Source organism: Zonotrichia albicollis, chromosome 4 (assembly GCF_047830755.1).
Source record: "Zonotrichia albicollis isolate bZonAlb1 chromosome 4, bZonAlb1.hap1, whole genome shotgun sequence".
NCBI classification, from domain to species: Eukaryota; Metazoa; Chordata; class Aves; order Passeriformes; family Passerellidae; genus Zonotrichia; species Zonotrichia albicollis.
This window is the reverse complement of record NC_133822.1, coordinates 73,396,652-73,408,812: the sequence shown is the minus strand read 5'-3', so window position 1 is coordinate 73,408,812 and position 12,161 is coordinate 73,396,652. Positions and strand designations below refer to the sequence as shown.

Sequence of the window (12,161 nt, the reverse complement as noted above, 5' to 3'; positions counted from 1 at the left end):
CTGTTGCTGCAACAAGCAAAATATCTCTGCAGCTCAACTCTGAGTTTTCTGCTTGGGTTTACCAAAATTCTTTCTCTGCTGCTCATCCACTCTCTCTCTCTCCTCATCTTTTTGATTGTAATGCTGGAATTCAAGTTTCAATACAAAAAAGAGAAGCCAGCAAGGCAGTAACCAGCCTTGATTTCACTGTCACTTGGGGACACCCCAAGGAGCTCCTGGGCCACTGGCCAGACCTGTGTGGGGCTAGGGAGGACCACACTACCCAGCCTCTCCTCCAGAACCACAGCTGGGAGCAGAGGGAGCTCAGATATTTTTTTCCTTTCCAAAAATTCCAGGAGAGACTCCTATTCACCCTAGGCAAGCAATTTTGGCAAACCTGGTCACACCAAAAAAAGATGTTCAGTAGCAGTATGTCTTGAATGATATATTTTTTAAGTAAGACTACATATTCCTGGTTCAAAATCAGAACCCAGACTGCTGAAAATGAAAAGGAACTTTCTTCAGCCTGTTAACTTAAGGGCAACAAGAGACCTTTTGTGAAAAGGTTTTTTTTTTTTTCCATTAAATTTTGCCTATCTTTTCAATGCTTACCCAACTGAGATCAAAGCCACAAATTAATGAAGCAAATATACTCTAAACCAGCGTTTCAAAGTCATAAAATGTTAAAGAACCTTATTCAGAGCTTCAGCTTCTTTGGATCTGGCTTAGTAGCTTGTGACTTACTGAAATAACAGAGAGCTTTGTATAAAGCCATGTGGAATGTATTTATAGTACATATAGAACCAGAAAAATATTTCATAAGCATATGCATCAGATTTTTGGCACTGTGCACCCTACATCAGAAATAAGAATTTGGCCACAGACCTAATCAGAAAACACTTATTCACTTTTCTCTATTGTGGCTGCAGTCAACCACTGTAAAAATTAGAGCAATTTTTTTCAAAGCAGGGACCAGTTCAGCTGCATGCTAAGTACCATCACTGATTATATTCCTCCTGCATTTTTCCAAGTTGGATTTCAGTGTCCCACAAAAGTGGCTCTGCCTTGTATAACAACAAGATTCGACAGCCAGATCTCATTGTTACCTTATTAGTGAGAAACTCTGCTAAATCACCTTCAAATTGCTCACAAGGCTACATTTCTCTAAAGGTCAACGTGAACACAGCACACACACATTATTACAGATTTCTGAGTGGCCAGTGGTACTGATTCAAAGGGAAAGATTCTCTTTCCCTTTGCTAACAGCAGCTGCTTGTTTCACCTTCTCACAGAGCGTGCTCTTGGGACGGCTGTGAGTGAACCAGTCCCAGGTGAGGGCAGGGGAGGCACCCAGGATGGAGCTGGCTGAGCCACTGATGGTTCCAGCCTTTCTGTGGGACCTGCTGAGACATTTCTGTGATTTATCCAGGAGCTCTGGCTAACTCAAGGGTGCTAACAGCCATTTCAGTATGAATTCACGTGTTTTCTGTGGTGAACTTGTGTCACCAGTGCATTTTGAGGCACGGCTGGGAAGTTGGGCCAATTAGAAAGTGCAACTCAGCACACAGCTCTTTATCAAACAAACAAACTTAGCTGCAAACCCATGCACTCCTCTAGTGCATAATGACCCCTGTACCTGGGGTATCCCCAAACCATCCCAGCCCATGCCTTCTCCTCCCTCCCCTTGCCAGGCTGGCTGAAAAAGCAATTACCAAGAGCACAGAACGCCCAGCACACACAGAGCCCTAAAAGCACAACATCACCACAGATAATAAATTCTGTTCCACAGCCTCTCCCATGAAGAGTGTTCAAGTGATGATTAACCAACAAGCCAAGTGCTCAGCTGCAATCTCAGCCCATTCTGAACAGCTTTTGCTCAAGGCACACTAGGGCAGAAGATTAAAAAGCCCCTCCCAAACGGATTAAAAACCCCTTTAAATGACCATCTCCCAGGTCATTATGGCAATAAATACATATCTATATACACACATATATATTACATGTATAAAGAAAGGGGGGAAAAGCCCTCAGACAATCCCTCTCTAGAGGATTACTTCAACACTTTTGACTTCAGAGAGATTGAAACTGATTCTCCTAAGCAAGCAGCTTTAACCCAAATCAGAACTCACCTCTTCACCAATCAGAAAGAAGCTTTTTCAGAAACTTATACTTCATAATAGTTATATGGGCCTTAATCCTCTTGGAAACAGTTTTAAGTCATTATTCCAGGAGTTATTAGGTTGGAAAACAGCTTCTAGGCAAATGATGCTATTCACAAACCTTTTACACCAGAAATAATGGTTGGATTATTTCTGCCTCAAAAGTAGTCTTGAGGTCTGGTTTCTGATTTTCTTTATATCTGATGCTCCTGAGGACAAAAAAAAAAAAAAAAAAAAAAAAGAAAAAAAAAAGCAAACACAGCCCCACTTGTACATTCCAATAATAATAGAAATTTTAAATATGTAGAACTAATTTTATAAGGATGATAGTGGCAGCAATGAGAGCAAGTTTGAATTATAAGCAGAAGTAAAAAATAAAAAACTTTAAAAAATTAAAAATTAAAAAATAAAAAAATTCTGGCTTCCAGTGCAGTACCTCTTACCCCAGATAGGTTCCTTCTTGTCTTAAAAAAAAAATACCACTGTGTATCATATGAATTCTCAGTAAGAAGAGAATTCAGCCCTAAAGGTGTTTTATTTCCAAAATGCTTTCCTGAGCAGTTGCCTACTTCTCCATTTTATAATAAAGTCAAATGTACCAACACTAAAAAGCACCAAAAAACCACCAAATAACCATCACCCCCTCAAAGACACAATGCCAAGTCCAAACCATATCAATTCATCTGTGCTGTACTGCAAATTTGGATTTCTTCAAGCAGATCAAATACTGACATTTCCATGGCAATTTTTGCCTGAATAACAACTTCAGGATTTACTCCATCACTTTTCCATGTAGCCGTATATGCATGTGAAGTACCAATAAGCTTCCTTTTTTCAAAGAAAATAATTGAACTATTAACTTTAACACCTATCCGGTTAAAACCAGTTATTAGTAATTTTTCACCCATTAATTTTACCTCAAAGATGAATTTCTATTCTTTGCTGAAAAGGGGGTCATAGTGGAAGATAGAACTCCAACAGCACAAAAAGAGCAGCAGCATCTCTGACTAAATTCTTCACTGGAGCAGTGATATCACTTGGCCAAAGGATTATGTGGCATCACTTTCTGAAGTGTATTAAGAATGTATTAATTTGCCTATATAACAAATTCATCATCATTGCTCAGGAGAAATCCCTAAACCTACAGCAAAGGCCTTCTGAGGTAAACTAAAGCTAAGGAGACATAAGGTAATTAAAATAAAAGAAAAGAATCGTTGCATTTGTTCTCTTTAGTTATATTATGAATAAAACCCCAAAACTAATGTAATAATGTATCCCAGCAGTTCAAATCTTCTAATTTATGTAGAATGGATTATTACTTAGACAATCTGACCCTGGGCAAAACTTCCTCAGTTGAGAAGATTTACAATCTAATTATGCAGGAAGTTCTGCTGAGACAGTTTGGGTGCAATGGCCTTCTATTGCATTAGCTTAGCTAAAATTGCTGCTCCTTCACTGGCTTGGGCTTCCAAGTGCTCAGATGAAAACAGAAAATGCTCCCTTCGTGTCCTTCCTTTCCCTTTAGCCTTTCTCAGCATTTCTGTGTGCACAGGCACTGCTCTGCACCGCACACAGCACAGAGGGGCTGGGCTGCAAAATCCAGCTCCAAGTTGCCTTTCGGGCTTTTGCTTTGGCCCCTGCTCAGTGAAATGACTTCAAAAAGGACCATCAAAGTGCTTCCCATAATTTTTACAATGATAGTTGCTGGGTTGTTTCTCCCCTCCCCTATTGCAAATGCCCCTGAAAAAAGCCTGGAGCTGAAGTCTGTTCCTGTACACTTGTTTCTTCATCCTGCACACACAAAACTAGTTTATTTTTGTAGGGTGGCTCAGAGATGTTTTGCTGCTGTCTCAGACACCTGAATATTTTTAGCAATCTATATCATTAGATTAAAATAAAAAAAAAAGTTCCTCGACACATACAGAAATAGCAAGAGCTTTGCAAGCCTGCAGAGGAAATGATGGGAAATTTGGGGCTAACAGAATTGGAAGTGTCTTTTCTCCTGTAGCTGTTTTACAGTGTATCCATACAGCTGAACATACAGACACGTCCTCCATTAACACAGACAGAGAAATCAGTGCCTGCCTTTCTTTACAGCAAGTGTTTTGATTTCAAAAGGTCAGCGGATCATATCACAGCCTCTGACCTTGATGATTATCATGTGCAGTAATGCACATTTTTATCTACAGGTGGCAGACCTTTGAAAATCAGCTTCAAATTCATTAGACATTTTTGTTGATACCACCGCCCACATTCAAAAGAAAGAATCTGCAGCATAAAGTTCTAATTAATGCTGTTCAATTTAGAGGACAGATTTGTCAACAAAGTGGCTCCATCCTCAAAGGCTAGTGACCCCTCTCAGAATGAGGCCTTAAAAAAAGAAAAATAATTTTAAAAAATTAGTTGCTCAGTACATAGCAAGCTTTTATTATTTTAAAATCATTCAGCAACTCAGCAAAAGATTTTTTTCTGTATAATAGGAGTTTCACTTCCTTGATTATTAAGCACTGCCTGGCAAATTAGTGATTTCTTCTTTGATAAGCTTATTTAGAAGAGGAAAAGATGAGAATGTCACAACTGACTTCTGGCATTTAGAAAGATATAAGTGAATGGTACAACTTCTCCAGATCTGAATCAATCATGTTAAAATACCATGACTTAAGCTGTCATCTCAGATGTGTGTCTAAGGCCTTACCACCAAGCAGAAAAACATCGATTTACACCATAATATTATCAATCATTCACATAATACTGCATTCAAATTTAATTAGAATTTTTTTTTCTTCTGAAAAACAACAGCAGCATAGCCCTCTGCATGTGGACAGAACCCTACAGAAATCAAGCAGGCTGTCTCTGGGTTTTAGCTTAGTCAGGCCTAAAGTCTCAGCTGCACAGTGTTTGCACAGCTTCTCCTCATTCCCACCCAGGAAAAGTGGATGTGTCACCTGTCACCAGGCTGCATTTCCAACCCTGCTGTTTAGCAAGTGCCACTGATGGCACAGAAACAAGAGAGCAACCTGGTCAAAGCCAGGTGACACCCAACCCTTGGCAAACCCATCACACTCAGCAATGCCAGCCTCAACTCCACAATGACAAGGGTAAAAACGAGGCCACCTAAGGGAAAATGTTTGTCTTTGAAACCCTCAAAGTTTGTCTTTGAAACCCTCATTCTGCCAGCATTTACTCCTCATGGAAACCAGACTAAGCACAAAAGCTGCTTCAGGATTGTTGCCTCTGCAGCCCCTAAAATCAAGAGCCAAACAGGGTGAGGTGACAAAGTGCAGTTACATTTTGGATGAAGGGTTCCCTCCAGGTGCACAACGCCCCAAAATACTTGTGTCAAATACATGCCAAAAACTTGTCCAAAATGCCCTCGAGACATAGGGCAAGCACATTTTATAGGTTTAGCAAAGAAGCAAAATTGACAAGAATCTTCACTTAGAAAGACATGTAATGAAATAATTCTCCCTCTTGGTGCAACCCCTCTGAAGCCCCCCTGCTTGCTGGTTATGTCTTATTCCATGAAAAAGGTCTTGGGAAGGTGTCTTGCCCTTGATTCCCACAAGAAGCAAGACTAGAACAGGTCCTCAGGAATGTGACTGTCTAATAGGAAAAGTGCTGAAATTAGAAAACTCTATATCTGTATAACAACAGTCTACAGAGCTAGGAATATATGTGAAAAATATATAAAAGGAACATAATTTTGGCATCAGGACCAACAAGACATAAGAACTGGTGGGATTATCTGCAACTGAGTGTCCTGCCAGGCCAACAGCATTTAACCAGATTCTTCCCCACCCAGTCTCCCTAATGACAAGAAACACCAAATTTGTAAAAATTTAGTACTTGGGATGTAGATATTTACACAGCAACACTACAAAATATTGTAATATATCCACAAAAACAAAACACCCAACAAAAACAAACAAAACCAACACAACAATCCAACCCCAAAACTCTTCCATAGCTATTTTACGGAATGTTTTGAATAGATTGAAACACAACTGCAAAGTTGAATGAGTAACAGAAAGTACAGACAAATTACAATATCGACACTGAGCACACACACCCTGGAGAATGGTTATTTGCTGGCTGGCATGCCCACTGCTCCCCCTCCTCCCCAGCCCAAGAGTGGGTGAGCAAACTGAGCACACACTAATGTCTTTTGTGGTAACCTAGTAACCTTCTCCTTTTCCTCCCCAAGCTCTTCCTTCACACCACACTCTTCCTTACTGCCAGAATAATTGCACTGTGTCTTTACAAGGCTTTGTTTTCCTACCCAGTGCAGAGGAGCTGGGGTTATTTTCAGTCTTGGGAAGCTTGTAAACAGGATCAAACAGGAACCCGGTCATCAGCAAGAGGAAGGCTAGAAAAATAAAAGCAAATGCATATCAACAATTTTATTTTAAAAAGAAAATACATCCAAAACATGAAACAAAAGCCTGGGCTCTGCTAGACATCCCCCTCCCCACTCCTTTTTATTTAGTTCATGAACTCTTTTTTGCAGAACAGAGGCTGGTGTAAATTAATGTGTGACCCATCACATATCACGTGGGAAAGCTGCCATAGAAATATGGAATGGCAAAAAGAAAAAAAGTAGACATTATTAGAACTAAAGAAGCACCTCTTATCATGATAAATCAATACCCAGACTGAACTAGGAGACAGCTGTGACTCCATATTCCTGTTTCTCTGAGTGTTTGAGAAGCTCAAGTGCAGAGTGTCTGACATGCCTGCACAGCCAGCAGTGCCAGTGCTGGGAGCAAGGGCTCCTCTGCATCTGCTCCTGCTCTCAGCTGCCCCTCTGGGAGTGGCTGGGTCCCTCACACACCTACTCCATCACCTACACACTGTCCTGAGGCCCCTGAGTTGCACCTGCACAGGGGACAGAGTGGCATCTCCCCAAGAACAGCCCAGGGCTTCAGGGACTGCCCCAAGCCCACTGCCCCTCCACAGCTCAGGACCCCTGTGAGCAGCTCACACCTCTCTGGGCACTCCTGGGTGGCAGTTTGGGGTTTGGGTCACCCCAAGCCTGCAGCAGGGAGGGGGAAATGCAGCACAAAGTGGCACAGGTTAGGATGCTTAACAAAAATAAGCACAAGTGTGAGTTTGTGCTGTGATACCCTGTGCTCACACAGGCCAAAGTTCATCTCAGATGGGGAGTGCTTGTCCTTCTAGCCAGGCCAGGCATCCCTAAGTTTCATTACAGTGTATTATTATCAAGCCAGTCCAACCTAAACAATTTGTAGTATGAAAGAGATGTATGAATATCAACAGGAATTTCTTTTCTTTTTCAACTACAAAACACACACACAACCATGTAAATTTTACAATCAACATCCTTAATATATAAAACCAGGAGGTTTTTCCTACTGGTTTAACTTGACAGAATTACTTTTCCAGCCCTAGAGCTCAGAGAGCTCCAGGAAAAGCAGCAGCAGCATGCAAGACCCACCAAGATCAGGCTGGCGCATGAAGGTTGAGAAGCCAACCATCCCTGGCTCCCTGCTGAGCTCTGCATGCAGGCAGACTTGGTGAAGACAAACCTCCACTTCCTATATTATTTTTAAGCAACCAGATGAACAAACAGAAATGTGTCCTCTGTATATTTGGTATAGAAATTTCCTCAATCATGAATTTCTGCTCTTATAAAGATAACTATCTCTAAAATCTGTGCTGAAGAAAGAGGGGGGAAAGTCATTCCTCAATGAAGTTATCAACATTTTCTCCTACAAAGATAAGTTTTGTGGGACCTATTAGACTACCTGTTCACCAGCATCACAGAGAACTGAAATACACCAATTTCTTAACTCTTATTACTTGGTTATCAAAATAGCCAGTCATTAACTAAATAGCATCATATAAAACCAATCCTTTGTCCTCCTTCCCTGACCCACACATTACCAATACAGCAGCTGAGAAAAGAGCAAGCCCCACTCAATTCACCCCCAATTAGGATGAAACCCCAGGACAAAACAGGTCACAGGACAATCACAACAAGCAACACTTGCTTGCAGAATATTCCCCATTATGTTTTTAGCCTTTCCCAGCAACCTGGAACCGAGTGCTACCCCTGACCTCCTCATGTCAGCAGAGTACAAGGAAATAGTACCACTCATTTTGCTCATTCTCTTGTTTGCTGCCACCTGCTTTGACCAGCGATACTTGCTTGTCCTTGTCCTGTCTCCTCCCTTAACAAACTCTTTACAAAACTTAGGATTTTCCATGACCATAGGTATTTCTAGGCTTTTGACTGCACATATTTCTCTGTACTTAGAAGTCACCTTGCACAATCTGGGCAGGCACAGGTACGAAATTTAAAAAAAAAAAAATGCCGTAACATCAACAACCACCACCACCTGACTTTCAATCTCAGTTGTATTTGGGTTAGTTTACAACTAATTAACACAAAAAAACTTAAGAGAAAAAAAGGAAAAAAAGAGAGGAAAAAAACCCCAAAAAGCAATAAAACCTACTGACTTTGCTCTTACAGCCCAGCCACAGGAACAGGTTTGTGATCCCCAGTTTATTCCCATACAGAATTAAGCATTTTCTTCCTGGTAATTTTATCTACATACAACTTTCTAGCTGGTGTCAAATAGCTTCAAAAGGGGTTTTTTTATGACTGTAAGAAAAGACAAAGCAAAACTCAGGCTAACAACTGCCTACAAGCTTTGAAGGGAATGAGATGATATTTTTTTCAGGAGCAGAGCTGGAAATATCTGTATGGAAAAACACCCTTTGAAAAAAGTCAGATTTACTTGGACTAAGCAAACTTTAGTTAATTAGTTGAAGTAAAAATAAAAATGTGTTTTTAAAGATAAAAACTCACCTAATTCAACTGTTTATTAACAATGCAATGAAGCAATCACCAAACATTAACAGGGACTGCTGAAATTATGATTCTTGGATACAGCCTTGAGTGGAGAGGCAGAACCAGTAGAAAAAAGAGCCTGCTGCCACGTGAAATAACCTAGAGCCTGCTCTGCAATTCAACTCACTTTCATATTTACTGCAGTTTCCATAGGATGGACCTAAGAAAAATTCTGCTTTTAAACTATTTCTTTGACTCTCTCTCTATTTCCATAACTGGTCCTACAATATTTTTGTTTCTACAGCAACATGGTTGGGAGTCACTATTTGGGAGGACTGGGAGTGCCCCATTCCAAAGGCAGGCAACAGCTCCATGTACAGGAACTAAAGTAACCCTTTCCAAAAACTCCTAATAGGAGAAAATCTTAGGTATAAAAATCCTGAACTGCAGCACACACCCTTACAAGACTTTTACAATATTAGAGAAAGTGATACATGACATAGAATATAATAGCTCCTAGAGTCAGTTTGATGTGTTGTATTATATTTATATTGTAAATATAAATTAATTATACCTGATTTGTATTATGTTTGTATTATATTCATATTTAAATAAAGTATTTTTATTTAAATGTTGTCCAAATTTTAATAGGGGTGAAATCACAGCAACAGCCTTGAGTAGACCAAAATGCTGCCTCTGACCACAATTCCATCTCCACACAGCCCTGCCTGAAAAAGCTTCTACTGTCTGCAAGTTCCATTGTTCCTGTGCTGTTTTTTATTGAGGCCACCAGGAAGATGACACAGAGTGACAAACACTGTGGTGACTTCTCTCTGATGATGACATTAGCTTGGGTCATATTTTTAGGAAGCAAAGAGAGCAAAAGCCCCAAAATTACTCTAGCAATTACTCTGCTGGATATTTCTCAGGGATAAAAATAAAATTTAAAAAGCAAAGCCCCAGCCCAGCACACGTTTTGCACAGAAACTGCAGCATTTTCCAGCAACTGTGACTCACAGCTCACCACATTTCACCTGGTGGTTAAAACTCCACTCAGCTGTGCATTACAGAGAGTGAGAGAAACAGGGAAACATGAGGTTTTGTGCATCCACTTTCATTTTCACAACAACTCCTCGAGGCTTACAGCTGTTAGTTTTTAACTCCTCAGCTCTTAAATCTGCCTATTAACGCTTGAGATGAATTAGTCAAGTGCTATAGAGAAAACTCTGTTGCTGCAACTCCTGCAGGTGAGATCTTCAGTATCTAGGAAATTATTCTTCACTCTTAAAAAACAGAATGCATAAAAGAAAAAAGCATAAATGCTTTTGAAAATCTGCTGTCTTCAGAGAATCTCCCAATTTCAAACACTGATTTCTCATTTCACAAGCCAAAAATCCAATCCACATTATGGCCCTTCAGAAGAGTGGTTTTGACATGACCTAGGAAGAGTCACAGGCTGGCTCTGGATGTTTTTCCCACTCCAAAGCAGTGAAAACTATTCTAAACAGAGTGGGCTTGAGGGTTGTTTTAGGGTTGGGGTTTTTTGGTTGTTGTTTTGTTATTTTTTCATTGTTATTTGTTATTAATTTATATTGTTTTGTTGTTTTGGTTGTTTATTTTGTTATTTTATTTGTTTCAAATAATTTTTGTTCTAGAAAAATACCAGGTGGCTTGTGCAAGACTACCTCCTCAGTACCTACCTGTTCCTGTAAGAGCAAAGTCAGTAGGTTTTATTGCTTTTTTAGGTTTTTTCCCTCTTTTTTTCTTTTTTTTCTCTACAGTTTTTTTTTTTTAATCTATTTGCCAAGCAGAGTCATTTATCCCCTATTAGATAAAGTATAATAGACTGTACCAAAAGGGTCACTGGCCTTCCATTTAATGATATTGCCAGCACCAATCTCCATTTTCCCGACAGTGTCCCTCAACACAGAATAAATGGCTGATCTCTTCACAATAACAGCTGATTTCTCTTTATTAAGCTAAAAAGGTCACCATTTTCTACGGCTGGGCCGCCCTGCACTATTGATAATTTTATGCATAAACAAATGGCAAATTTGTGCCACATAAATATGCATTAGCAATTACTTTTTCCTCGGGCAACGCTCGCCGCATGCAAATGTGTCCCTCACAGGGCCTGGTGGCTTTTGTTTTAGCTCTTGAACAGCCAAACAAAAGAGCACAATAAACAGTTTAAAAATTGCCAATCAATAGGAAATGCAAATGCAAAGGTAAATGGCAGGAAACTTGCCCAAACAAATAGAACTAAATTAAAAAAAAAAATAAAAAAAGCACCAAACAAAAATCATGCAAAGAAATACAGAAATAAATGGAAAGGAGTCTCTTTTCTCCCCACTCTTTATCTACAACTCTGTTTTATTTCTTTTTGATAGAGACATGGCTGAGGTACTCTTTGCACTGAACCCACATGGAAGCACCTAAAATGTCCACATGGGCTGGGGATGTTTTAGGCTGGCAGGCAAAGGAGGCAAAAGAAGGATGTCTGCAAAAATTCATAGGGGATCCATGGCTTAGCTTTTCCTGGTGTAAATTTCCATTAAAGATCTTTAAACAAGGAACCACTGAAGGAAGCTTCAACATCTTCTGTAAATAGCGATTTGGGATTTTATTACTGGGGAAGTGCCCAGAGAACACCAAGCTATCTGTAACTACATACAGACATCTGTAGTGACTGCCTAATAAATGTTGTCACTTGAGAAAGTTGAACTCCATATAATTTCCCTTACCCCAGGGACAGAAGGCTTGATTTTGCCTTGTCTGATCCTTGGAGTGCTCAATTCCGACAGCAAGTCAGAGTTGTGTGCAAGAGGCAGGAGAGAGGGAAAACATCAGAGCCAGACACTAAATTGGTATGACCACAGAAAAGCAAAGCTGACAATTTTAGGAGAGCTGATGCTTCCTTTGAATTTTCCCTTCTGGAGAGGACGGGGTGTGACACGTGCAGTGATCATTATTGTTTGCAGGCAGGCAAGGAACCCAGCTCAGGGATGCAGGAACACACATTGTGCACAAACCTATGCTGAGGCCACCTCCATGACCCAGCCACGAGAGCTGCTTTCCTTCCACACAACTTCTGAGGCAGAAACTTGATTTTCATGACTGGCATGGGGAAATGGAAAGGCGTGAGGGATAGCCAGCAGTGTGAGCTGCACATCAATCTACAAATCTTTATGAAGAAGCCAGACTTAAAA

The 12,161-nt window shown here is 40.3% G+C and overlaps 1 protein-coding gene across 9 annotated transcripts in view; it reads right to left on the bottom strand.

Moving 5' to 3' along the window:
- SOX5 (SRY-box transcription factor 5) overlaps window positions 1-12,161 on the bottom strand; it is a 591,653-nt gene that overhangs the window by 442,420 nt on the left and 137,072 nt on the right. For all 9 annotated transcript variants that reach the window (XM_026796865.2, XM_074540122.1, XM_074540120.1 and 6 more), the window contains one exon: window positions 6,418-6,504. The gene's annotated coding sequence lies outside the window, so the exon portion shown is untranslated. The remainder of the gene's footprint in view (window positions 1-6,417; window positions 6,505-12,161) is intronic.